This window comes from Coffea arabica, chromosome 11c (assembly GCF_036785885.1).
Source record: "Coffea arabica cultivar ET-39 chromosome 11c, Coffea Arabica ET-39 HiFi, whole genome shotgun sequence".
Lineage (NCBI taxonomy): Eukaryota > Viridiplantae > Streptophyta > Magnoliopsida > Gentianales > Rubiaceae > Coffea > Coffea arabica.
The window spans coordinates 21598256-21622511 of NC_092330.1; the positions used below are offsets into that span (position 1 = coordinate 21598256).

General features: G+C 44.1%; 15 non-coding genes and 15 pseudogenes across 15 annotated transcripts; all 30 read right to left on the reverse strand.

The window, feature by feature from the left end:
* Window positions 1–790: 790 nt before the first annotated feature.
* On the reverse strand, window positions 791–908 carry LOC140018699 (5S ribosomal RNA; annotated as a pseudogene).
* Window positions 909–1319: 411 nt separating this feature from the next.
* LOC140018861 (5S ribosomal RNA) lies at window positions 1320–1438 on the reverse strand. Its single transcript, XR_011824564.1, has one exon. It is a non-coding gene; the product is annotated as a 5S ribosomal RNA (ribosomal RNA).
* Window positions 1439–2365: 927 nt separating this feature from the next.
* Window positions 2366–2483, reverse strand: LOC140018700 (5S ribosomal RNA; annotated as a pseudogene).
* A 411-nt stretch (window positions 2484–2894) lies between these two features.
* LOC140018873 (5S ribosomal RNA) lies at window positions 2895–3013 on the reverse strand. The gene has a single exon (XR_011824565.1). It is a non-coding gene; the product is annotated as a 5S ribosomal RNA (ribosomal RNA).
* A 927-nt stretch (window positions 3014–3940) lies between these two features.
* Window positions 3941–4058, reverse strand: LOC140018701 (5S ribosomal RNA; annotated as a pseudogene).
* Window positions 4059–4469: 411 nt separating this feature from the next.
* Window positions 4470–4588, reverse strand: LOC140018137 (5S ribosomal RNA). The gene has a single exon (XR_011824439.1). It is a non-coding gene; the product is annotated as a 5S ribosomal RNA (ribosomal RNA).
* A 411-nt stretch (window positions 4589–4999) lies between these two features.
* LOC140018884 (5S ribosomal RNA) lies at window positions 5000–5118 on the reverse strand. Its single transcript, XR_011824566.1, has one exon. It is a non-coding gene; the product is annotated as a 5S ribosomal RNA (ribosomal RNA).
* A 927-nt stretch (window positions 5119–6045) lies between these two features.
* Window positions 6046–6163, reverse strand: LOC140018703 (5S ribosomal RNA; annotated as a pseudogene).
* A 411-nt stretch (window positions 6164–6574) lies between these two features.
* Window positions 6575–6693, reverse strand: LOC140018895 (5S ribosomal RNA). Its single transcript, XR_011824567.1, has one exon. It is a non-coding gene; the product is annotated as a 5S ribosomal RNA (ribosomal RNA).
* Window positions 6694–7620: 927 nt separating this feature from the next.
* Window positions 7621–7738, reverse strand: LOC140018704 (5S ribosomal RNA; annotated as a pseudogene).
* A 411-nt stretch (window positions 7739–8149) lies between these two features.
* LOC140018138 (5S ribosomal RNA) lies at window positions 8150–8268 on the reverse strand. Its single transcript, XR_011824440.1, has one exon. It is a non-coding gene; the product is annotated as a 5S ribosomal RNA (ribosomal RNA).
* Window positions 8269–8679: 411 nt separating this feature from the next.
* Window positions 8680–8798, reverse strand: LOC140018906 (5S ribosomal RNA). The gene has a single exon (XR_011824568.1). It is a non-coding gene; the product is annotated as a 5S ribosomal RNA (ribosomal RNA).
* Window positions 8799–9724: 926 nt separating this feature from the next.
* Window positions 9725–9842, reverse strand: LOC140019981 (5S ribosomal RNA; annotated as a pseudogene).
* A 411-nt stretch (window positions 9843–10253) lies between these two features.
* Window positions 10254–10372, reverse strand: LOC140018917 (5S ribosomal RNA). Its single transcript, XR_011824569.1, has one exon. It is a non-coding gene; the product is annotated as a 5S ribosomal RNA (ribosomal RNA).
* Window positions 10373–11298: 926 nt separating this feature from the next.
* On the reverse strand, window positions 11299–11416 carry LOC140020428 (5S ribosomal RNA; annotated as a pseudogene).
* A 925-nt stretch (window positions 11417–12341) lies between these two features.
* On the reverse strand, window positions 12342–12459 carry LOC140018705 (5S ribosomal RNA; annotated as a pseudogene).
* A 411-nt stretch (window positions 12460–12870) lies between these two features.
* Window positions 12871–12989, reverse strand: LOC140018139 (5S ribosomal RNA). The gene has a single exon (XR_011824441.1). It is a non-coding gene; the product is annotated as a 5S ribosomal RNA (ribosomal RNA).
* Window positions 12990–13400: 411 nt separating this feature from the next.
* LOC140018928 (5S ribosomal RNA) lies at window positions 13401–13519 on the reverse strand. Its single transcript, XR_011824570.1, has one exon. It is a non-coding gene; the product is annotated as a 5S ribosomal RNA (ribosomal RNA).
* A 926-nt stretch (window positions 13520–14445) lies between these two features.
* Window positions 14446–14563, reverse strand: LOC140019982 (5S ribosomal RNA; annotated as a pseudogene).
* A 411-nt stretch (window positions 14564–14974) lies between these two features.
* On the reverse strand, window positions 14975–15093 carry LOC140018939 (5S ribosomal RNA). The gene has a single exon (XR_011824571.1). It is a non-coding gene; the product is annotated as a 5S ribosomal RNA (ribosomal RNA).
* A 920-nt stretch (window positions 15094–16013) lies between these two features.
* Window positions 16014–16137, reverse strand: LOC140020380 (5S ribosomal RNA; annotated as a pseudogene).
* Window positions 16138–17062: 925 nt separating this feature from the next.
* Window positions 17063–17180, reverse strand: LOC140019621 (5S ribosomal RNA; annotated as a pseudogene).
* A 411-nt stretch (window positions 17181–17591) lies between these two features.
* On the reverse strand, window positions 17592–17710 carry LOC140018140 (5S ribosomal RNA). Its single transcript, XR_011824442.1, has one exon. It is a non-coding gene; the product is annotated as a 5S ribosomal RNA (ribosomal RNA).
* Window positions 17711–18637: 927 nt separating this feature from the next.
* On the reverse strand, window positions 18638–18755 carry LOC140018706 (5S ribosomal RNA; annotated as a pseudogene).
* A 925-nt stretch (window positions 18756–19680) lies between these two features.
* Window positions 19681–19798, reverse strand: LOC140020556 (5S ribosomal RNA; annotated as a pseudogene).
* A 411-nt stretch (window positions 19799–20209) lies between these two features.
* LOC140018951 (5S ribosomal RNA) lies at window positions 20210–20328 on the reverse strand. The gene has a single exon (XR_011824573.1). It is a non-coding gene; the product is annotated as a 5S ribosomal RNA (ribosomal RNA).
* A 927-nt stretch (window positions 20329–21255) lies between these two features.
* On the reverse strand, window positions 21256–21373 carry LOC140018234 (5S ribosomal RNA; annotated as a pseudogene).
* Window positions 21374–22300: 927 nt separating this feature from the next.
* On the reverse strand, window positions 22301–22418 carry LOC140018235 (5S ribosomal RNA; annotated as a pseudogene).
* A 411-nt stretch (window positions 22419–22829) lies between these two features.
* LOC140018141 (5S ribosomal RNA) lies at window positions 22830–22948 on the reverse strand. Its single transcript, XR_011824443.1, has one exon. It is a non-coding gene; the product is annotated as a 5S ribosomal RNA (ribosomal RNA).
* A 411-nt stretch (window positions 22949–23359) lies between these two features.
* On the reverse strand, window positions 23360–23478 carry LOC140018962 (5S ribosomal RNA). The gene has a single exon (XR_011824574.1). It is a non-coding gene; the product is annotated as a 5S ribosomal RNA (ribosomal RNA).
* Between the last annotated feature and the right edge of the window lie 778 nt (window positions 23479–24256).

Genomic DNA, 24256 nt, shown 5'->3' on the forward strand with positions numbered 1-24256 from the left:
TCTTGTTGATTTGCACCATTTTTTTTTCCCTCGTCGCGCAACTCTCAATTATCCTGAAATTGATCCTTCACGCTTGCACTTATACATTTGCGCCGACAACTTTGACCGACGATCCGGGCTTCGATCCAGCCGTACCGTTCCTGACTTGTCTCGCGCCTTCAGATCCGCCTTCATGCTTCGATGAGAAGCAAAATATAAAGCAATCGTTCCGACGGAGCTAAATTACTACAGCATAAAGAACGAAGGGGAAATTTGGATTTCGAAACAAAAAAGGGAGGGGTGCAACACGAGGATTTCCCAGGCGGTCACCTAGGGGTGTCAACGGGCCGGGTCCGGGCCGGAATTCATTATTCCGGACCCGGACCCGGATCCGACCCGTTTACCCGACGGGTCTTTTATTCTGTGTTCCGGATCCGGACCCGGCGAATCTCGGATCCGGGTCGGGTCTACCCGAACAAATTTGCCAAAATTTATAATTTCTAACAAAAAAGAGAAAAAAATATATTTGTAAACTAATTTCTAACTAATGCAAAGAAAAAACCAAATAAGAAAATAAATCAAATTGATTTTACTCAAATACATCATCCTAATCAAATTATATTGATAATATATATTTTTTATAAATTATTAAATCATTTATATCCGGATCCGGGTCTAGTACGGGTCGGAATACTATATTCCGTATCCGACCCGTTTTTTTGTTTGAAAAAACGGATCCGGATCCGGATAACGGAATTAAATCCCTACCCATACCCGCAAAAATTTCAGCGATCCGATCCGGATCCGGGTCTAGACCCGACCCGTTGACAGGCCTAGGGTCACCCATCCTAGTACTACTGTCGCCCAAGCACGCTTAACTTCGGAGTTCTGATGGGATCCGGTGCATTAGTGCTGGTATGATCGCACCCGCCATGTTCCTTTCGCTTTATTCTTTTAAACTGCCACGTCCTGTGAAGCAGTTTGGCTTTTCTGGACCCGAATTCATTCTAAGCGTCAATTCATGAATTTCCTCTCATCCTTTTATTTATTTACTTTTATATTTTTTTCTTGTTGCTTTGCACCTTTTTTTTCCCTCGTCGCACAACTCTCAATTATCCTGAAATTGATCCTTCACGCTTGCGCTTATACATTTGCGCCGACAACTTTGACCGACGATCCGGGCTTCGATCCAGCCGTACCGTTCCTGACTTGTCTCGCGCCTTCAGATCCGCCTTCATGCTTCGATGAGAAGCAAAATATAAAGCAATCGTTCCGACGGAGCTAAATTACTACAGCATAAAGAACGAAGGGGAAATTTGGATTTCGAAACAAAAAAGGGAGGGGTGCAACACGAGGACTTCCCAGGGGGTCACCCATCCTAGTACTACTCTCGCCCAAGCACGCTTAACTTCGGAGTTCTGATGGGATCCGGTGCATTAGTGCTGGTATGATCGCACCCACCATGTTCCTTTCGCTTTATTCTTTTAAACTGCCCCGTCCTGTGAAGCAGTGTGGCTTTTCTGGACCCGAATTCATTTTAAGCGTCAATTCAAGAATTTCCCCTCATCCTTTTATTTATTTACTTTTACATTTTTTTCTTGTTGATTTGCACCATTTTTTTTTCCCTCGTCGCGCAACTCTCAATTATCCTGAAATTGATCCTTCACGCTTGCACTTATACATTTGCGCCGACAACTTTGACCGACGATCCGGGCTTCGATCCAGCCGTACCGTTCCTGACTTGTCTCGCGCCTTCAGATCCGCCTTCATGCTTCGATGAGAAGCAAAATATAAAGCAATCGTTCCGACGGAGCTAAATTACTACAGCATAAAGAACGAAGGGGAAATTTGGATTTCGAAACAAAAAAGGGAGGGGTGCAACACGAGGATTTCCCAGGGGGTCACCTAGGGGTGTCAACGGGCCGGGTCCGGGCCGGAATTCATTATTCCGGACCCGGACCCGGATCCGACCCGTTTACCCGACGGGTCTTTTATTCTGTGTTCCGGATCCGGACCCGGCGAGTCTCGGATCCGGGTCGGGTCTACCCGAACAAATTTGCCAAAATTTATAATTTCTAACAAAAAAGAGAAAAAAATATATTTGTAAACTAATTTCTAACTAATGCAAAGAAAAAACCAAATAAGAAAATAAATCAAATTGATTTTACTCAAATACATCATCCTAATCAAATTATATTGATAATATATATTTTTTATAAATTATTAAATCATTTATATCCGGATCCGGGTCTAATACGGGTCGGAATACTATATTCCGTATCCGACCCATTTTTTTGTTTGAAAAAACGGATCCGGATCCGGATAACGGAATTAAATCCCTACCCATACCCGAAAAAATTTCAGCGATCCGATCCGGATCCGGGTCTAGACCCGACCCGTTGACAGGCCTAGGGTCACCCATCCTAGTACTACTGTCGCCCAAGCACGCTTAACTTCGGAGTTCTGATGGGATCCGGTGCATTAGTGCTGGTATGATCGCACCCGCCATGTTCCTTTCGCTTTATTCTTTTAAACTGCCACGTCCTGTGAAGCAGTTTGGCTTTTCTGGACCCGAATTCATTCTAAGCGTCAATTCATGAATTTCCTCTCATCCTTTTATTTATTTACTTTTATATTTTTTTCTTGTTGCTTTGCACCTTTTTTTTCCCTCGTCGCACAACTCTCAATTATCCTGAAATTGATCCTTCACGCTTGCGCTTATACATTTGCGCCGACAACTTTGACCGACGATCCGGGCTTCGATCCAGCCGTACCGTTCCTGACTTGTCTCGCGCCTTCAGATCCGCCTTCATGCTTCGATGAGAAGCAAAATATAAAGCAATCGTTCCGACGGAGCTAAATTACTACAGCATAAAGAACGAAGGGGAAATTTGGATTTCGAAACAAAAAAGGGAGGGGTGCAACACGAGGACTTCCCAGGGGGTCACCCATCCTAGTACTACTCTCGCCCAAGCACGCTTAACTTCGGAGTTCTGATGGGATCCGGTGCATTAGTGCTGGTATGATCGCACCCACCATGTTCCTTTCGCTTTATTCTTTTAAACTGCCCCGTCCTGTGAAGCAGTGTGGCTTTTCTGGACCCGAATTCATTTTAAGCGTCAATTCAAGAATTTCCCCTCATCCTTTTATTTATTTACTTTTACATTTTTTTCTTGTTGATTTGCACCATTTTTTTTTCCCTCGTCGCGCAACTCTCAATTATCCTGAAATTGATCCTTCACGCTTGCACTTATACATTTGCGCCGACAACTTTGACCGACGATCCGGGCTTCGATCCAGCCGTACCGTTCCTGACTTGTCTCGCGCCTTCAGATCCGCCTTCATGCTTCGATGAGAAGCAAAATATAAAGCAATCGTTCCGACGGAGCTAAATTACTACAGCATAAAGAACGAAGGGGAAATTTGGATTTCGAAACAAAAAAGGGAGGGGTGCAACACGAGGATTTCCCAGGGGGTCACCTAGGGGTGTCAACGGGCCGGGTCCGGGCCGGAATTCATTATTCCGGACCCGGACCCGGATCCGACCCGTTTACCCGACGGGTCTTTTATTCTGTGTTCCGGATCCGGACCCGGCGAGTCTCGGATCCGGGTCGGGTCTACCCGAACAAATTTGCCAAAATTTATAATTTCTAACAAAAAAGAGAAAAAAATATATTTGTAAACTAATTTCTAACTAATGCAAAGAAAAAACCAAATAAGAAAATAAATCAAATTGATTTTACTCAAATACATCATCCTAATCAAATTATATTGATAATATATATTTTTTATAAATTATTAAATCATTTATATCCGGATCCGGGTCTAATACGGGTCGGAATAATATATTCCGTATCCGACCCGTTTTTTTGTTTGAAAAAACGGATCCGGATCCGGATAACGGAATTAAATCCCTACCCATACCCGAAAAAATTTCAGCGATCCGATCCGGATCCGGGTCTAGACCCGACCCGTTGACAGGCCTAGGGTCACCCATCCTAGTACTACTGTCGCCCAAGCACGCTTAACTTCGGAGTTCTGATGGGATCCGGTGCATTAGTGCTGGTATGATCGCACCCGCCATGTTCCTTTCGCTTTATTCTTTTAAACTGCCACGTCCTGTGAAGCAGTTTGGCTTTTCTGGACCCGAATTCATTCTAAGCGTCAATTCATGAATTTCCTCTCATCCTTTTATTTATTTACTTTTATATTTTTTTCTTGTTGCTTTGCACCTTTTTTTTCCCTCGTCGCACAACTCTCAATTATCCTGAAATTGATCCTTCACGCTTGCGCTTATACATTTGCGCCGACAACTTTGACCGACGATCCGGGCTTCGATCCAGCCGTACCGTTCCTGACTTGTCTCGCGCCTTCAGATCCGCCTTCATGCTTCGATGAGAAGCAAAATATCAAGCAATCGTTCCGACGGAGCTAAATTACTACAGCATAAAGAACGAAGGGGAAATTTGGATTTCGAAACAAAAAAGGGAGGGGTGCAACACGAGGACTTCCCAGGGGGTCACCCATCCTAGTACTACTGTCGCCCAAGCACGCTTAACTTCGAAGTTCTGATGGGATCCGGTGCATTAGTGCTGGTATGATCGCACCCGCCATGTTCCTTTCGCTTTATTCTTTTAAACTGCCACGTCCTGTGAAGCAGTTTGGCTTTTCTGGACCCGAATTCATTCTAAGCGTCAATTCATGAATTTCCTCTCATCCTTTTATTTATTTACTTTTATATTTTTTTCTTGTTGCTTTGCACCTTTTTTTTCCCTCGTCGCACAACTCTCAATTATCCTGAAATTGATCCTTCACGCTTGCGCTTATACATTTGCGCCGACAACTTTGACCGACGATCCGGGCTTCGATCCAGCCGTACCGTTCCTGACTTGTCTCGCGCCTTCAGATCCGCCTTCATGCTTCGATGAGAAGCAAAATATCAAGCAATCGTTCCGACGGAGCTAAATTACTACAGCATAAAGAACGAAGGGGAAATTTGGATTTCGAAACAAAAAAGGGAGGGGTGCAACACGAGGACTTCCCAGGGGGTCACCCATCCTAGTACTACTCTCGCCCAAGCACGCTTAACTTCGGAGTTCTGATGGGATCCGGTGCATTAGTGCTGGTATGATCGCACCCGCCATGTTACTTTCGCTTTATTCTTTTAAACTGCCCCGTCCTGTGAAGCAGTGTGGCTTTTCTGGACCCGAATTCATTTTAAGCGTCAATTCAAGAATTTCCCCTCATCCTTTTATTTATTTACTTTTACATTTTTTTCTTGTTGATTTGCACCATTTTTTTTTCCCTCGTCGCGCAACTCTCAATTATCCTGAAATTGATCCTTCACGCTTGCACTTATACATTTGCGCCGACAACTTTGACCGACGATCCGGGCTTCGATCCAGCCGTACCGTTCCTGACTTGTCTCGCGCCTTCAGATCCGCCTTCATGCTTCGATGAGAAGCAAAATATAAAGCAATCGTTCCGACGGAGCTAAATTACTACAGCATAAAGAACGAAGGGGAAATTTGGATTTCGAAACAAAAAAGGGAGGGGTGCAACACGAGGATTTCCCAGGGGGTCACCTAGGGGTGTCAACGGGCCGGGTCCGGGCCGGAATTCATTATTCCGGACCCGGACCCGGATCCGACCCGTTTACCCGACGGGTCTTTTATTCTGTGTTCCGGATCCGGACCCGGCGAGTCTCGGATCCGGGTCGGGTCTACCCGAACAAATTTGCCAAAATTTATAATTTCTAACAAAAAAGAGAAAAAAATATATTTGTAAACTAATTTCTAACTAATGCAAAGAAAAAACCAAATAAGAAAATAAATCAAATTGATTTTACTCAAATACATCATCCTAATCAAATTATATTGATAATATATATTTTTTATAAATTATTAAATCATTTATATCCGGATCCGGGTCTAATACGGGTCGGAATACTATATTCCGTATCCGACCCATTTTTTTGTTTGAAAAAACGGATCCGGATCCGGATAACGGAATTAAATCCCTACCCATACCCGAAAAAATTTCAGCGATCCGATCCGGATCCGGGTCTAGACCCGACCCGTTGACAGGCCTAGGGTCACCCATCCTAGTACTACTGTCGCCCAAGCACGCTTAACTTCGGAGTTCTGATGGGATCCGGTGCATTAGTGCTGGTATGATCGCACCCGCCATGTTCCTTTCGCTTTATTCTTTTAAACTGCCACGTCCTGTGAAGCAGTTTGGCTTTTCTGGACCCGAATTCATTCTAAGCGTCAATTCATGAATTTCCTCTCATCCTTTTATTTATTTACTTTTATATTTTTTTCTTGTTGCTTTGCACCTTTTTTTTCCCTCGTCGCACAACTCTCAATTATCCTGAAATTGATCCTTCACGCTTGCGCTTATACATTTGCGCCGACAACTTTGACCGACGATCCGGGCTTCGATCCAGCCGTACCGTTCCTGACTTGTCTCGCGCCTTCAGATCCGCCTTCATGCTTCGATGAGAAGCAAAATATAAAGCAATCGTTCCGACGGAGCTAAATTACTACAGCATAAAGAACGAAGGGGAAATTTGGATTTCGAAACAAAAAAGGGAGGGGTGCAACACGAGGACTTCCCAGGGGGTCACCCATCCTAGTACTACTCTCGCCCAAGCACGCTTAACTTCGGAGTTCTGATGGGATCCGGTGCATTAGTGCTGGTATGATCGCACCCACCATATTCCTTTCGCTTTATTCTTTTAAACTGCCCCGTCCTGTGAAGCAGTGTGGCTTTTCTGGACCCGAATTCATTTTAAGCGTCAATTCAAGAATTTCCCCTCATCCTTTTATTTATTTACTTTTACATTTTTTTCTTGTTGATTTGCACCATTTTTTTTTCCCTCGTCGCGCAACTCTCAATTATCCTGAAATTGATCCTTCACGCTTGCACTTATACATTTGCGCCGACAACTTTGACCGACGATCCGGGCTTCGATCCAGCCGTACCGTTCCTGACTTGTCTCGCGCCTTCAGATCCGCCTTCATGCTTCGATGAGAAGCAAAATATAAAGCAATCGTTCCGACGGAGCTAAATTACTACAGCATAAAGAACGAAGGGGAAATTTGGATTTCGAAACAAAAAAGGGAGGGGTGCAACACGAGGATTTCCCAGGGGGTCACCTAGGGGTGTCAACGGGCCGGGTCCGGGCCGGAATTCATTATTCCGGACCCGGACCCGGATCCGACCCGTTTACCCGACGGGTCTTTTATTCTGTGTTCCGGATCCGGACCCGGCGAGTCTCGGATCCGGGTCGGGTCTACCCGAACAAATTTGCCAAAATTTATAATTTCTAACAAAAAAGAGAAAAAAATATATTTGTAAACTAATTTCTAACTAATGCAAAGAAAAAACCAAATAAGAAAATAAATCAAATTGATTTTACTCAAATACATCATCCTAATCAAATTATATTGATAATATATATTTTTTATAAATTATTAAATCATTTATATCCGGATCCGGGTCTAATACGGGTCGGAATACTATATTCCGTATCCGACCCGTTTTTTTGTTTGAAAAAACGGATCCGGATCCGGATAACGGAATTAAATCCCTACCCATACCCGAAAAAATTTCAGCGATCCGATCCGGATCCGGGTCTAGACCCGACCCGTTGACAGGCCTAGGGTCACCCATCCTAGTACTACTGTCGCCCAAGCACGCTTAACTTCGGAGTTCTGATGGGATCCGGTGCATTAGTGCTGGTATGATCGCACCCGCCATGTTCCTTTCGCTTTATTCTTTTAAACTGCCACGTCCTGTGAAGCAGTTTGGCTTTTCTGGACCCGAATTCATTCTAAGCGTCAATTCATGAATTTCCTCTCATCCTTTTATTTATTTACTTTTATATTTTTTTCTTGTTGCTTTGCACCTTTTTTTTCCCTCGTCGCACAACTCTCAATTATCCTGAAATTGATCCTTCACGCTTGCGCTTATACATTTGCGCCGACAACTTTGACCGACGATCCGGGCTTCGATCCAGCCGTACCGTTCCTGACTTGTCTCGCGCCTTCAGATCCGCCTTCATGCTTCGATGAGAAGCAAAATATCAAGCAATCGTTCCGACGGAGCTAAATTACTACAGCATAAAGAACGAAGGGGAAATTTGGATTTCGAAACAAAAAAGGGAGGGGTGCAACACGAGGACTTCCCAGGGGGTCACCCATCCTAGTACTACTGTCGCCCAAGCACGCTTAACTTCGAAGTTCTGATGGGATCCGGTGCATTAGTGCTGGTATGATCGCACCCGCCATGTTCCTTTCGCTTTATTCTTTTAAACTGCCACGTCCTGTGAAGCAGTTTGGCTTTTCTGGACCCGAATTCATTCTAAGCGTCAATTCATGAATTTCCTCTCATCCTTTTATTTATTTACTTTTATATTTTTTTCTTGTTGCTTTGCACCTTTTTTTTCCCTCGTCGCACAACTCTCAATTATCCTGAAATTGATCCTTCACGCTTGCGCTTATACATTTGCGCCGACAACTTTGACCGACGATCCGGGCTTCGATCCAGCCGTACCGTTCCTGACTTGTCTCGCGCCTTCAGATCCGCCTTCATGCTTCGATGAGAAGCAAAATATCAAGCAATCGTTCCGACGGAGCTAAATTACTACAGCATAAAGAACGAAGGGGAAATTTGGATTTCGAAACAAAAAAGGGAGGGGTGCAACACGAGGACTTCCCAGGGGGTCACCCATCCTAGTACTACTCTCGCCCAAGCACGCTTAACTTCGGAGTTCTGATGGGATCCGGTGCATTAGTGCTGGTATGATCGCACCCGCCATGTTACTTTCGCTTTATTCTTTTAAACTGCCCCGTCCTGTGAAGCAGTGTGGCTTTTCTGGACCCGAATTCATTTTAAGCGTCAATTCAAGAATTTCCCCTCATCCTTTTATTTATTTACTTTTACATTTTTTTCTTGTTGATTTGCACCATTTTTTTTTCCCTCGTCGCGCAACTCTCAATTATCCTGAAATTGATCCTTCACGCTTGCACTTATACATTTGCGCCGACAACTTTGACCGACGATCCGGGCTTCGATCCAGCCGTACCGTTCCTGACTTGTCTCGCGCCTTCAGATCCGCCTTCATGCTTCGATGAGAAGCAAAATATAAAGCAATCGTTCCGACGGAGCTAAATTACTACAGCATAAAGAACGAAGGGGAATTTGGATTTCGAAACAAAAAAGGGAGGGGTGCAACACGAGGATTTCCCAGGGGGTCACCTAGGGGTGTCAACGGGCCGGGTCCGGGCCGGAATTCATTATTCCGGACCCGGACCCGGATCCGACCCGTTTACCCGACGGGTCTTTTATTCTGTGTTCCGGATCCGGACCCGGCGAGTCTCGGATCCGGGTCGGGTCTACCCGAACAAATTTGCCAAAATTTATAATTTCTAACAAAAAAGAGAAAAAAATATATTTGTAAACTAATTTCTAACTAATGCAAAGAAAAAACCAAATAAGAAAATAAATCAAATTGATTTTACTCAAATACATCATCCTAATCAAATTATATTGATAATATATATTTTTTATAAATTATTAAATCATTTATATCCGGATCCGGGTCTAATACGGGTCGGAATACTATATTCCGTATCCGACCCATTTTTTTGTTTGAAAAAACGGATCCGGATCCGGATAACGGAATTAAATCCCTACCCATACCCGAAAAAATTTCAGCGATCCGATCCGGATCCGGGTCTAGACCCGACCCGTTGACAGGCCTAGGGTCACCCATCCTAGTACTACTGTCGCCCAAGCACGCTTAACTTCAGAGTTCTGATGGGATCCGGTGCATTAGTGCTGGTATGATCGCACCCGCCATGTTCCTTTCGCTTTATTCTTTTAAACTGCCACGTCCTGTGAAGCAGTTTGGCTTTTCTGGACCCGAATTCATTCTAAGCGTCAATTCATGAATTTCCTCTCATCCTTTTATTTATTTACTTTTATATTTTTTTCTTGTTGCTTTGCACCTTTTTTTTCCCTCGTCGCACAACTCTCAATTATCCTGAAATTGATCCTTCACGCTTGCGCTTATACATTTGCGCCGACAACTTTGACCGACGATCCGGGCTTCGATCCAGCCGTACCGTTCCTGACTTGTCTCGCGCCTTCAGATCCGCCTTCATGCTTCGATGAGAAGCAAAATATAAAGCAATCGTTCCGACGGAGCTAAATTACTACAGCATAAAGAACGAAGGGGAAATTTGGATTTCGAAACAAAAAAGGGAGGGGTGCAACACGAGGACTTCCCAGGGGGTCACCCATCCTAGTACTACTCTCGCCCAAGCACGCTTAACTTCGGAGTTCTGATGGGATCCGGTGCATTAGTGCTGGTATGATCGCACCCGCCATGTTCCTTTCGCTTTATTCTTTTAAACTGCCCCGTCCTGTGAAGCAGTGTGGCTTTTCTGGACCCGAATTCATTTTAAGCGTCAATTCAAGAATTTCCCCTCATCCTTTTATTTATTTACTTTTACATTTTTTTCTTGTTGATTTGCACCATTTTTTTTCCCTCGTCGCGCAACTCTCAATTATCCTGAAATTGATCCTTCACGCTTGCGCTTATACATTTGCGCCGACAACTTTGACCGACGATCCGGGCTTCGATCCAGCCGTACCGTTCCTGACTTGTCTCGCGCCTTCAGATCCGCCTTCATGCTTCGATGAGAAGCAAAATATAAAGCAATCGTTCCGACGGAGCTAAATTACTACAGCATAAAGAACGAAGGGAAAATTTGGATTTCGAAACAAAAAAGGGAGGGGTGCAACACGAGGATTTCCCAGGGGGTCACCTAGGGGTGTCAACGGGCCGGGTCCGGGCCGGAATTCATTATTCCGGACCCGGACCCGGAGCCGACCCGTTTACCCGACGGGTCTTTTATTCGGTGTTCCGGATCCGGACCCGGCGAGTCTCGGATCCGGGTCGGGTCTACCCGAACAAATTTGCCAAAATTTATAATTTGTAACAAAAAAGAGAAAAAGATATATTTGTAAACAAATTTCTAGCTAATGCAAAGAAAAAACCAAATAAGAAAATAAATCAAATTGATTTTACTCAAATACATCATCCTAATCAAATTATATTGATAATATATATTTTTTATAAATTATTAAATCATTTATATCCGGATCCGGGTCTAATACGGGTCGGAATACTATATTCCGTATCCGACCCGTTTTTTTGTTTGAAAAAACGGATCCGGATCCGGATAACGGAATTAAATCCCTACCCATACCCGCAAAAATTTCAGGGATCCGATCCGGATCCGGGTGTAGACCCGACCCGTTGACCGGCCTAGGGTCACCCATCCTAGTACTACTGTCGCCCAAGCACGCTTAACTTCGAAGTTCTGATGGGATCCGGTGCATTAGTGCTGGTATGATCACACCCGCCATGTTCCTTTCGCTTTATTCTTTTAAACTGCCACGTCCTGTGAAGCAGTTTGGCTTTTCTGGACCCGAATTCATTCTAAGCGTCAATTCATGAATTTCCTCTCATCCTTTTATTTATTTATTTTTATATTTTTTTCTTGTTGCTTTGCACCTTTTTTTTCCCTCGTCGCACAACTCTCAATTATCCTGAAATTGATCCTTCACGCTTGCGCTTATGCATTTGCGCCGACAACATTGACCGACGATCCGGGCTTCGATTCAGCCGTACCGTTCCTGACTTGTCTCGCGCCTTCAGATCCGCCTTCATGCTTCGATGAGAAGCAAAATATAAAACAATCGTTCCGACGGAGCTAAATTACTACAGCATAAAGAACGAAGGGAAAATTTGGATTTCGAAACAAAAAAGGGAGGGGTGCAACACGAGGATTTCCCAGGGGGTCACCTAGGGGTGTCAACGGGCCGGGTCCGGGCCGGAATTCTTTATTCCGGACCCGGACCCGGATCTGACCCGTTTACCCGACGGGTCTTTTATTCGGTGTTCCGGATCCGGACCCGGCGAGTCTCGGATCCGGGTCGGGTCTACCCGAACAAATTTGCCAAAATTTATAATTTCTAACAAAAAAGAGAAAAAGATATATTTGTAAACTAATTTCTAGCTAATGCAAAGAAAAAACCAAATAAGAAAATAAATCAAATTGATTTTACTCAAATACATCATCCTAATCAAATTATATTGATAATATATATTTTTTATAAATTATTAAATCATTTATATCCGGATCCGGGTCTAATACGGGTCGGAATACTATATTCCGTATCCGACCCGTTTTTTTGTTTGAAAAAACGGATCCGGATCCGGATAACGGAATTAAATCCCTACCCATACCCGAAAAAATTTCAGCGATCCGATCCGGATCCGGGTCTAGACCCGACCCGTTGACAGGCCTAGGGTCACCCATCCTAGTACTACTGTCGCCCAAGCACGCTTAACTTCGGAGTTCTGATGGGATCCGGTGCATTAGTGCTGGTATGATCGCACCCGCCATGTTCCTTTCGCTTTATTCTTTTAAACTGCCACGTCCTGTGAAGCAGTTTGGCTTTTCTGGACCCGAATTCATTCTAAGCGTCAATTCATGAATTTCCTCTCATCCTTTTATTTATTTACTTTTATATTTTTTTCTTGTTGCTTTGCACCTTTTTTTTCCCTCGTCGCACAACTCTCAATTATCCTGAAATTGATCCTTCACGCTTGCGCTTATACATTTGCGCCGACAACTTTGACCGACGATCCGGGCTTCGATCCAGCCGTACCGTTCCTGACTTGTCTCGCGCCTTCAGATCCGCCTTCATGCTTCGATGAGAAGCAAAATATCAAGCAATCGTTCCGACGGAGCTAAATTACTACAGCATAAAGAACGAAGGGGAAATTTGGATTTCGAAACAAAAAAGGGAGGGGTGCAACACGAGGACTTCCCAGGGGGTCACCCATCCTAGTACTACTGTCGCCCAAGCACGCTTAACTTCGAAGTTCTGATGGGATCCGGTGCATTAGTGCTGGTATGATCGCACCCGCCATGTTCCTTTCGCTTTATTCTTTTAAACTGCCACGTCCTGTGAAGCAGTTTGGCTTTTCTGGACCCGAATTCATTCTAAGCGTCAATTCATGAATTTCCTCTCATCCTTTTATTTATTTACTTTTATATTTTTTTCTTGTTGCTTTGCACCTTTTTTTTCCCTCGTCGCACAACTCTCAATTATCCTGAAATTGATCCTTCACGCTTGCGCTTATACATTTGCGCCGACAACTTTGACCGACGATCCGGGCTTCGATCCAGCCGTACCGTTCCTGACTTGTCTCGCGCCTTCAGATCCGCCTTCATGCTTCGATGAGAAGCAAAATATCAAGCAATCGTTCCGACGGAGCTAAATTACTACAGCATAAAGAACGAAGGGGAAATTTGGATTTCGAAACAAAAAAGGGAGGGGTGCAACACGAGGACTTCCCAGGGGGTCACCCATCCTAGTACTACTCTCGCCCAAGCACGCTTAACTTCGGAGTTCTGATGGGATCCGGTGCATTAGTGCTGGTATGATCGCACCCGCCATGTTACTTTCGCTTTATTCTTTTAAACTGCCCCGTCCTGTGAAGCAGTGTGGCTTTTCTGGACCCGAATTCATTTTAAGCGTCAATTCAAGAATTTCCCCTCATCCTTTTATTTATTTACTTTTACATTTTTTTCTTGTTGATTTGCACCATTTTTTTTTCCCTCGTCGCGCAACTCTCAATTATCCTGAAATTGATCCTTCACGCTTGCACTTATACATTTGCGCCGACAACTTTGACCGACGATCCGGGCTTCGATCCAGCCGTACCGTTCCTGACTTGTCTCGCGCCTTCAGATCCGCCTTCATGCTTCGATGAGAAGCAAAATATAAAGCAATCGTTCCGACGGAGCTAAATTACTACAGCATAAAGAACGAAGGGGAATTTGGATTTCGAAACAAAAAAGGGAGGGGTGCAACACGAGGATTTCCCAGGGGGTCACCTAGGGGTGTCAACGGGCCGGGTCCGGGCCGGAATTCATTATTCCGGACCCGGACCCGGATCCGACCCGTTTACCCGACGGGTCTTTTATTCTGTGTTCCGGATCCGGACCCGGCGAGTCTCGGATCCGGGTCGGGTCTACCCGAACAAATTTGCCAAAATTTATAATTTCTAACAAAAAAGAGAAAAAAATATATTTGTAAACTAATTTCTAACTAATGCAAAGAAAAAACCAAATAAGAAAATAAATCAAATTGATTTTACTCAAATACATCATCCTAATCAAATTATATTGATAATATATATTTTTTATAAATTATTAAATCATTTATATCCGGATCCGGGTCTAATACGGGTCGGAATACTATATTCCGTATCCGACCCATTTTTTTGTTTGAAAAAACGGATCCGGATCCGGATAACGGAATTAAATCCCTACCCATACCCGAAAAAATTTCAGCGATCCGATCCGGATCCGGGTCTAGACCCGACCCGTTGACAGGCCTAGGGTCACCCATCCTAGTACTACTGTCGCCCAAGCACGCTTAACTTCAGAGTTCTGATGGGATCCGGTGCATTAGTGCTGGTATGATCGCACCCGCCATGTTCCTTTCGCTTTATTCTTTTAAACTGCCACGTCCTGTGAAGCAGTTTGGCTTTTCTGGACCCGAATTCATTCTAAGCGTCAATTCATGAATTTCCTCTCATCCTTTTATTTATTTACTTTTATATTTTTTTCTTGTTGCTTTGCACCTTTTTTTTCCCTCGTCGCACAACTCTCAATTATCCTGAAATTGATCCTTCACGCTTGCGCTTATACATTTGCGCCGACAACTTTGACCGACGATCCGGGCTTCGATCCAGCCGTACCGTTCCTGACTTGTCTCGCGCCTTCAGATCCGCCTTCATGCTTCGATGAGAAGCAAAATATAAAGCAATCGTTCCGACGGAGCTAAATTACTACAGCATAAAGAACGAAGGGGAAATTTGGATTTCGAAACAAAAAAGGGAGGGGTGCAACACGAGGACTTCCCAGGGGGTCACCCATCCTAGTACTACTCTCGCCCAAGCACGCTTAACTTCGGAGTTCTGATGGGATCCGGTGCATTAGTGCTGGTATGATCGCACCCGCCATGTTCCTTTCGCTTTATTCTTTTAAACTGCCCCGTCCTGTGAAGCAGTGTGGCTTTTCTGGACCCGAATTCATTTTAAGCGTCAATTCAAGAATTTCCCCTCATCCTTTTATTTATTTACTTTTACATTTTTTTCTTGTTGATTTGCACCATTTTTTTTCCCTCGTCGCGCAACTCTCAATTATCCTGAAATTGATCCTTCACGCTTGCGCTTATACATTTGCGCCGACAACTTTGACCGACGATCCGGGCTTCGATCCAGCCGTACCGTTCCTGACTTGTCTCGCGCCTTCAGATCCGCCTTCATGCTTCGATGAGAAGCAAAATATAAAGCAATCGTTCCGACGGAGCTAAATTACTACAGCATAAAGAACGAAGGGAAAATTTGGATTTCGAAACAAAAAAGGGAGGGGTGCAACACGAGGATTTCCCAGGGGGTCACCTAGGGGTGTCAACGGGCCGGGTCCGGGCCGGAATTCATTATTCCGGACCCGGACCCGGAGCCGACCCGTTTACCCGACGGGTCTTTTATTCGGTGTTCCGGATCCGGACCCGGCGAGTCTCGGATCCGGGTCGGGTCTACCCGAACAAATTTGCCAAAATTTATAATTTGTAACAAAAAAGAGAAAAAGATATATTTGTAAACAAATTTCTAGCTAATGCAAAGAAAAAACCAAATAAGAAAATAAATCAAATTGATTTTACTCAAATACATCATCCTAATCAAATTATATTGATAATATATATTTTTTATAAATTATTAAATCATTTATATCCGGATCCGGGTCTAATACGGGTCGGAATACTATATTCCGTATCCGACCCGTTTTTTTGTTTGAAAAAACGGATCCGGATCCGGATAACGGAATTAAATCCCTACCCATACCCGCAAAAATTTCAGGGATCCGATCCGGATCCAGGTGTAGACCCGACCCGTTGACCGGCCTAGGGTCACCCATCCTAGTACTACTGTCGCCCAAGCACGCTTAACTTCGAAGTTCTGATGGGATCCGGTGCATTAGTGCTGGTATGATCACACCCGCCATGTTCCTTTCGCTTTATTCTTTTAAACTGCCACGTCCTGTGAAGCAGTTTGGCTTTTCTGGACCCGAATTCATTCTAAGCGTCAATTCATGAATTTCCTCTCATCCTTTTATTTATTTATTTTTATATTTTTTTCTTGTTGCTTTGCACCTTTTTTTTCCCTCGTCGCACAACTCTCAATTATCCTGAAATTGATCCTTCACGCTTGCGCTTATGCATTTGCGCCGACAACATTGACCGACGATCCGGGCTTCGATTCAGCCGTACCGTTCCTGACTTGTCTCGCGCCTTCAGATCCGCCTTCATGCTTCGATGAGAAGCAAAATATAAAACAATCGTTCCGACGGAGCTAAATTACTACAGCATAAAGAACGAAGGGAAAATTTGGATTTCGAAACAAAAAAGGGAGGGGTGCAACACGAGGATTTCCCAGGGGGTCACCTAGGGGTGTCAACGGGCCGGGTCCGGGCCGGAATTCTTTATTCCGGACCCGGACCCGGATCTGACCCGTTTACCCGACGGGTCTTTTATTCGGTGTTCCGGATCCGGACCCGGCGAGTCTCGGATCCGGGTCGGGTCTACCCGAACAAATTTGCCAAAATTTATAATTTCTAACAAAAAAGAGAAAAAGATATATTTGTAAACTAATTTCTAGCTAATGCAAAGAAAAAACCAAATAAGAAAATAAATCAAATTGATTTTACTCAAATACATCATGCTAATCAAATTATATTGATAATATATATTTTTTATAAATTATTAAATCATTTATATCCGGATCCGGGTCTAGTACGGGTCGGAATACTATATTCCGTATCCGACCCGTTTTTTTGTTTGAAAAAACGGATCCGGATCCGGATAACGGAATTAAATCCCTACCCATACCAGCAAAAATTTCAGGGATCCGATCCGGATCCGGGTGTAGACCCGACCCGTTGACCGGCCTAGGGTCACCCATCCTAGTACTACTGTCGCCCAAGCACGCTTAACTTCGAAGTTCTGATGGGATCCGGTGCATTAGTGCTGGTATGATCGCACCCGCCATGTTCCTTTCGCTTTATTCTTTTAAACTGCCACGTCCTGTGAAGCAGTTTGGCTTTTCTGGACCCGAATTCATTCTAAGCGTCAATTCATGAATTTCCTCTCATCCTTTTATTTATTTACTTTTATATTTTTTTCTTGTTGCTTTGCACCTTTTTTTTCCCTCGTCGCACAACTCTCAATTATCCTGAAATTGATCCTTCACGCTTGCGCTTATACATTTGCGCCGACAACTTTGACCGACGATCCGGGCTTCGATCCAGCCGTACCGTTCCTGACTTGTCTCGCGCCTTCAGATCCGCCTTCATGCTTCGATAAGAAGCAAAATATAAAGCAATCGTTCCGACGGAGCTAAATTACTACAGCATAAAGAACGAAGGGGAAATTTGGATTTCGAAACAAAAAAGGGAGGGGTGCAACACGAGGACTTCCCAGGGGGTCACCCATCCTAGTACTACTGTCGCCCAAGCACGCTTAACTTCGAAGTTCTGATGGGATCCGGTGCATTAGTGCTGGTATGATCGCACCCACCATGTTCCTTTCGCTTTATTCTTTTAAACTGCCCCGTCCTGTGAAGCAGTGTGGCTTTTCTGGACCCGAATTCATTTTAAGCGTCAATTCAAGAATTTCCCCTCATCCTTTTATTTATTTACTTTTACATTTTTTTCTTGTTGATTTGCACCATTTTTTTTTCCCTCGTCGCGCAACTCTCAATTATCCTGAAATTGATCCTTCACGCTTGCACTTATACATTTGCGCCGACAACTTTGACCGACGATCCGGGCTTCGATCCAGCCGTACCGTTCCTGACTTGTCTCGCGCCTTCAGATCCGCCTTCATGCTTCGATGAGAAGCAAAATATAAAGCAATCGTTCCGACGGAGCTAAATTACTACAGCATAAAGAACGAAGGGGAAATTTGGATTTCGAAACAAAAAAGGGAGGGGTGCAACACGAGGATTTCCCAGGGGGTCACCTAGGGGTGTCAACGGGCCGGGTCCGGGCCGGAATTCATTATTCCGGACCCGGACCCGGATCCGACCCGTTTACCCGACGGGTCTTTTATTCTGTGTTCCGGATCCGGACCCGGCGAGTCTCGGATCCGGGTCGGGTCTACCCGAACAAATTTGCCAAAATTTATAATTTCTAACAAAAAAGAGAAAAAAATATATTTGTAAACTAATTTCTAACTAATGCAAAGAAAAAACCAAATAAGAAAATAAATCAAATTGATTTTACTCAAATACATCATCCTAATCAAATTATATTGATAATATATATTTTTTATAAATTATTAAATCATTTATATCCGGATCCGGGTCTAATACGGGTCGGAATACTATATTCCGTATCCGACCCGTTTTTTTGTTTGAAAAAACGGATCCGGATCCGGATAACGGAATTAAATCCCTACCCATACCCGAAAAAATTTCAGCGATCCGATCCGGATCCGGGTCTAGACCCGACCCGTTGACAGGCCTAGGGTCACCCATCCTAGTACTACTGTCGCCCAAGCACGCTTAACTTCGGAGTTCTGATGGGATCCGGTGCATTAGTGCTGGTATGATCGCACCCGCCATGTTCCTTTCGCTTTATTCTTTTAAACTGCCACGTCCTGTGAAGCAGTTTGGCTTTTCTGGACCCGAATTCATTCTAAGCGTCAATTCATGAATTTCCTCTCATCCTTTTATTTATTTACTTTTATATTTTTTTCTTGTTGCTTTGCACCTTTTTTTTCCCTCGTCGCACAACTCTCAATTATCCTGAAATTGATCCTTCACGCTTGCGCTTATACATTTGCGCCGACAACTTTGACCGACGATCCGGGCTTCGATCCAGCCGTACCGTTCCTGACTTGTCTCGCGCCTTCAGATCCGCCTTCATGCTTCGATGAGAAGCAAAATATAAAGCAATCGTTCCGACGGAGCTAAATTACTACAGCATAAAGAACGAAGGGGAAATTTGGATTTCGAAACAAAAAAGGGAGGGGTGCAACACGAGGATTTCCCAGGGGGTCACCTAGGGGTGTCAACGGGCCGGGTCCGGGCCGGAATTCATTATTCCGGACCCGGACCCGGATCCGACCCGTTTACCCGACGGGTCTTTTATTCTGTGTTCCGGATCCGGACCCGGCGAGTCTCGGATCCGGGTCGGGTCTACCCGAACAAATTTGCCAAAATTTATAATTTCTAACAAAAAAGAGAAAAAAATATATTTGTAAACTAATTTCTAACTAATGCAAAGAAAAAACCAAATAAGAAAATAAATCAAATTGATTTTACTCAAATACATCATCCTAATCAAATTATATTGATAATATATATTTTTTATAAATTATTAAATCATTTATATCCGGATCCGGGTCTAATACGGGTCGGAATACTATATTCCGTATCCGACCCATTTTTTTGTTTGAAAAAACGGATCCGGATCCGGATAACGGAATTAAATCCCTACCCATACCCGAAAAAATTTCAGCGATCCGATCCGGATCCGGGTCTAGACCCGACCCGTTGACAGGCCTAGGGTCACCCATCCTAGTACTACTGTCGCCCAAGCACGCTTAACTTCGGAGTTCTGATGGGATTCGGTGCATTAGTGCTGGTATGATCGCACCCGCCATGTTCCTTTCGCTTTATTCTTTTAAACTGCCACGTCCTGTGAAGCAGTTTGGCTTTTCTGGACCCGAATTCATTCTAAGCGTCAATTCATGAATTTCCTCTCATCCTTTTATTTATTTACTTTTATATTTTTTTCTTGTTGCTTTGCACCTTTTTTTTCCCTCGTCGCACAACTCTCAATTATCCTGAAATTGATCCTTCACGCTTGCGCTTATACATTTGCGCCGACAACTTTGACCGACGATCCGGGCTTCGATCCAGCCGTACCGTTCCTGACTTGTCTCGCGCCTTCAGATCCGCCTTCATGCTTCGATAAGAAGCAAAATATAAAGCAATCGTTCCGACGGAGCTAAATTACTACAGCATAAAGAACGAAGGGGAAATTTGGATTTCGAAACAAAAAAGGGAGGGGTGCAACACGAGGACTTCCCAGGGGGTCACCCATCCTAGTACTACTCTCGCCCAAGCACGCTTAACTTCGGAGTTCTGATGGGATCCGGTGCATTAGTGCTGGTATGATCGCACCCACCATGTTCCTTTCGCTTTATTCTTTTAAACTGCCCCGTCCTGTGAAGCAGTGTGGCTTTTCTGGACCCGAATTCATTTTAAGCGTCAATTCAAGAATTTCCCCTCATCCTTTTATTTATTTACTTTTACATTTTTTTCTTGTTGATTTGCACCATTTTTTTTTCCCTCGTCGCGCAACTCTCAATTATCCTGAAATTGATCCTTCACGCTTGCACTTATACATTTGCGCCGACAACTTTGACCGACGATCCGGGCTTCGATCCAGCCGTACCGTTCCTGACTTGTCTCGCGCCTTCAGATCCGCCTTCATGCTTCGATGAGAAGCAAAATATAAAGCAATCGTTCCGACGGAGCTAAATTACTACAGCATAAAGAACGAAGGGGAAATTTGGATTTCGAAACAAAAAAGGGAGGGGTGCAACACGAGGATTTCCCAGGGGGTCACCTAGGGGTGTCAACGGGCCGGGTCCGGGCCGGAATTCTTTATTCCGGACCCGGACCCGGATCCGACCCGTTTACCCGACGGGTCTTTTATTCGGTGTTCCGGATCCGGACCCGGCGAGTCTCGGATCCGGGTCGGGTCTACCCGAACAAATTTGCCAAAATTTATAATTTCTAACAAAAAAGAGAAAAAGATATATTTGTAAACTAATTTCTAGCTAATGCAAAGAAAAAACCAAATAAGAAAATAAATCAAATTGATTTTACTCAAATACATCATGCTAATCAAATTATATTGATAATATATATTTTTTATAAATTATTAAATCATTTATATCCGGATCCGGGTCTAGTACGGGTCGGAATACTATATTCCGTATCCGACCCGTTTTTTTGTTTGAAAAAACGGATCCGGATCCGGATAACGGAATTAAATCCCTACCCATACCCGCAAAAATTTCAGGGATCCGATCCGGATCCGGGTGTAGACCCGACCCGTTGACCGGCCTAGGGTCACCCATCCTAGTACTACTGTCGCCCAAGCACGCTTAACTTCGGAGTTCTGATGGGATCCGGTGCATTAGTGCTGGTATGATCGCACCCGCCATGTTCCTTTCGCTTTATTCTTTTAAACTGCCACGTCCTGTGAAGCAGTGTGGCTTTTCTGGACCCGAATTCATTTTAAGCGTCAATTCAAGAATTTCCCCTCATCCTTTTATTTATTTACTTTTACATTTTTTTCTTGTTGATTTGCACCATTTTTTTTTCCCTCGTCGCGCAACTCTCAATTATCCTGAAATTGATCCTTCACGCTTGCACTTATACATTTGCGCCGACAACTTTGACCGACGATCCGGGCTTCGATCCAGCCGTACCGTTCCTGACTTGTCTCGCGCCTTCAGATCCGCCTTCATGCTTCGATGAGAAGCAAAATATAAAGCAATCGTTCCGACGGAGCTAAATTACTACAGCATAAAGAACGAAGGGGAAATTTGGATTTCGAAACAAAAAAGGGAGGGGTGCAACACGAGGATTTCCCAGGGGGTCACCTAGGGGTGTCAACGGGCCGGGTCCGGGCCGGAATTCATTATTCCGGACCCGGACCCGGATCCGACCCGTTTACCCGACGGGTCTTTTATTCTGTGTTCCGGATCCGGACCCGGCGAGTCTCGGATCCGGGTCGGGTCTACCCGAACAAATTTGCCAAAATTTATAATTTCTAACAAAAAAGAGAAAAAAATATATTTGTAAACTAATTTCTAACTAATGCAAAGAAAAAACCAAATAAGAAAATAAATCAAATTGATTTTACTCAAATACATCATCCTAATCAAATTATATTGATAATATATATTTTTTATAAATTATTAAATCATTTATATCCGGATCCGGGTCTAATACGGGTCGGAATACTATATTCCGTATCCGACCCATTTTTTTGTTTGAAAAAACGGATCCGGATCCGGATAACGGAATTAAATCCCTACCCATACCCGAAAAAATTTCAGGGATCCGATCCGGATCCGGGTGTAGACCCGACCCGTTGACCGGCCTAGGGTCACCCATCCTAGTACTACTGTCGCCCAAGCACGCTTAACTTCGGAGTTCTGATGGGATCCGGTGCATTAGTGCTGGTATGATCGCACCCGCCATGTTCCTTTCGCTTTATTCTTTTAAACTGCCACGTCCTGTGAAGCAGTGTGGCTTTTCTGGACCCGAATTCATTTTAAGCGTCAATTCAAGAATTTCCCCTCATCCTTTTATTTATTTACTTTTATATTTTTTTCTTGTTGCTTTGCACCTTTTTTTTCCCTCGTCGCACAACTCTCAATTATCCTGAAATTGATCCTTCACGCTTGCGCTTATACATTTGCGCCGACAACTTTGACCGACGATCCGGGCTTCGATCCAGCCGTACCGTTCCTGACTTGTCTCGCGCCTTCAGATCCGCCTTCATGCTTCGATGAGAAGCAAAATATCAAGCAATCGTTCCGACGGAGCTAAATTACTACAGCATAAAGAACGTAGGGGAAATTTGGATTTCGAAACAAAAAAGGGAGGGGTGCAACACGAGGACTTCCCAGGGGGTCACCCATCCTAGTACTACTGTCGCCCAAGCACGCTTAACTTCGAAGTTCTGATGGGATCCGGTGCATTAGTGCTGGTATGATCGCACCCGCCATGTTCCTTTCGCTTTATTCTTTTAAACTGCCACGTCCTGTGAAGCAGTTTGGCTTTTCTGGACCCGAATTCATTCTAAGCGTCAATTCATGAATTTCCTCTCATCCTTTTATTTATTTACTTTTATATTTTTTTCTTGTTGCTTTGCACCTTTTTTTTCCCTCGTCGCACAACTCTCAATTATCCTGAAATTGATCCTTCACGCTTGCGCTTATACATTTGCGCCGACAACTTTGACCGACGATCCGGGCTTCGATCCAGCCGTACCGTTCCTGACTTGTCTCGCGCCTTCAGATCCGCCTTCATGCTTCGATGAGAAGCAAAATATCAAGCAATCGTTCCGACGGAGCTAAATTACTACAGCATAAAGAACGAAGGGGAAATTTGGATTTCGAAACAAAAAAGGGAGGGGTGCAACACGAGGACTTCCCAGGGGGTCACCCATCCTAGTACTACTCTCGCCCAAGCACGCTTAACTTCGGAGTTCTGATGGGATCCGGTGCATTAGTGCTGGTATGATCGCACCCGCCATGTTACTTTCGCTTTATTCTTTTAAACTGCCCCGTCCTGTGAAGCAGTGTGGCTTTTCTGGACCCGAATTCATTTTAAGCGTCAATTCAAGAATTTCCCCTCATCCTTTTATTTATTTACTTTTACATTTTTTTCTTGTTGATTTGCACCATTTTTTTTTCCCTCGTCGCGCAACTCTCAATTATCCTGAAATTGATCCTTCACGCTTGCACTTATACATTTGCGCCGACAACTTTGACCGACGATCCGGGCTTCGATCCAGCCGTACCGTTCCTGACTTGTCTCGCGCCTTCAGATCCGCCTTCATGCTTCGATGAGAAGCAAAATATAAAGCAATCGTTCCGACGGAGCTAAATTACTACAGCATAAAGAACGAAGGGGAAATTTGGATTTCGAAACAAAAAAGGGAGGGGTGCAACACGAGGATTTCCCAGGGGGTCACCTAGGGGTGTCAACGGGCCGGGTCCGGGCCGGAATTCATTATTCCGGACCCGGACCCGGATCCGACCCGTTTACCCGACGGGTCTTTTATTCTGTGTTCCGGATCCGGACCCGGCGAGTCTCGGATCCGGGTCGGGTCTACCCGAACAAATTTGCCAAAATTTATAATTTCTAACAAAAAAGAGAAAAAAATATATTTGTAAACTAATTTCTAACTAATGCAAAGAAAAAACCAAATAAGAAAATAAATCAAATTGATTTTACTCAAATACATCATCCTAATCAAATTATATTGATAATATATATTTTTTATAAATTATTAAATCATTTATA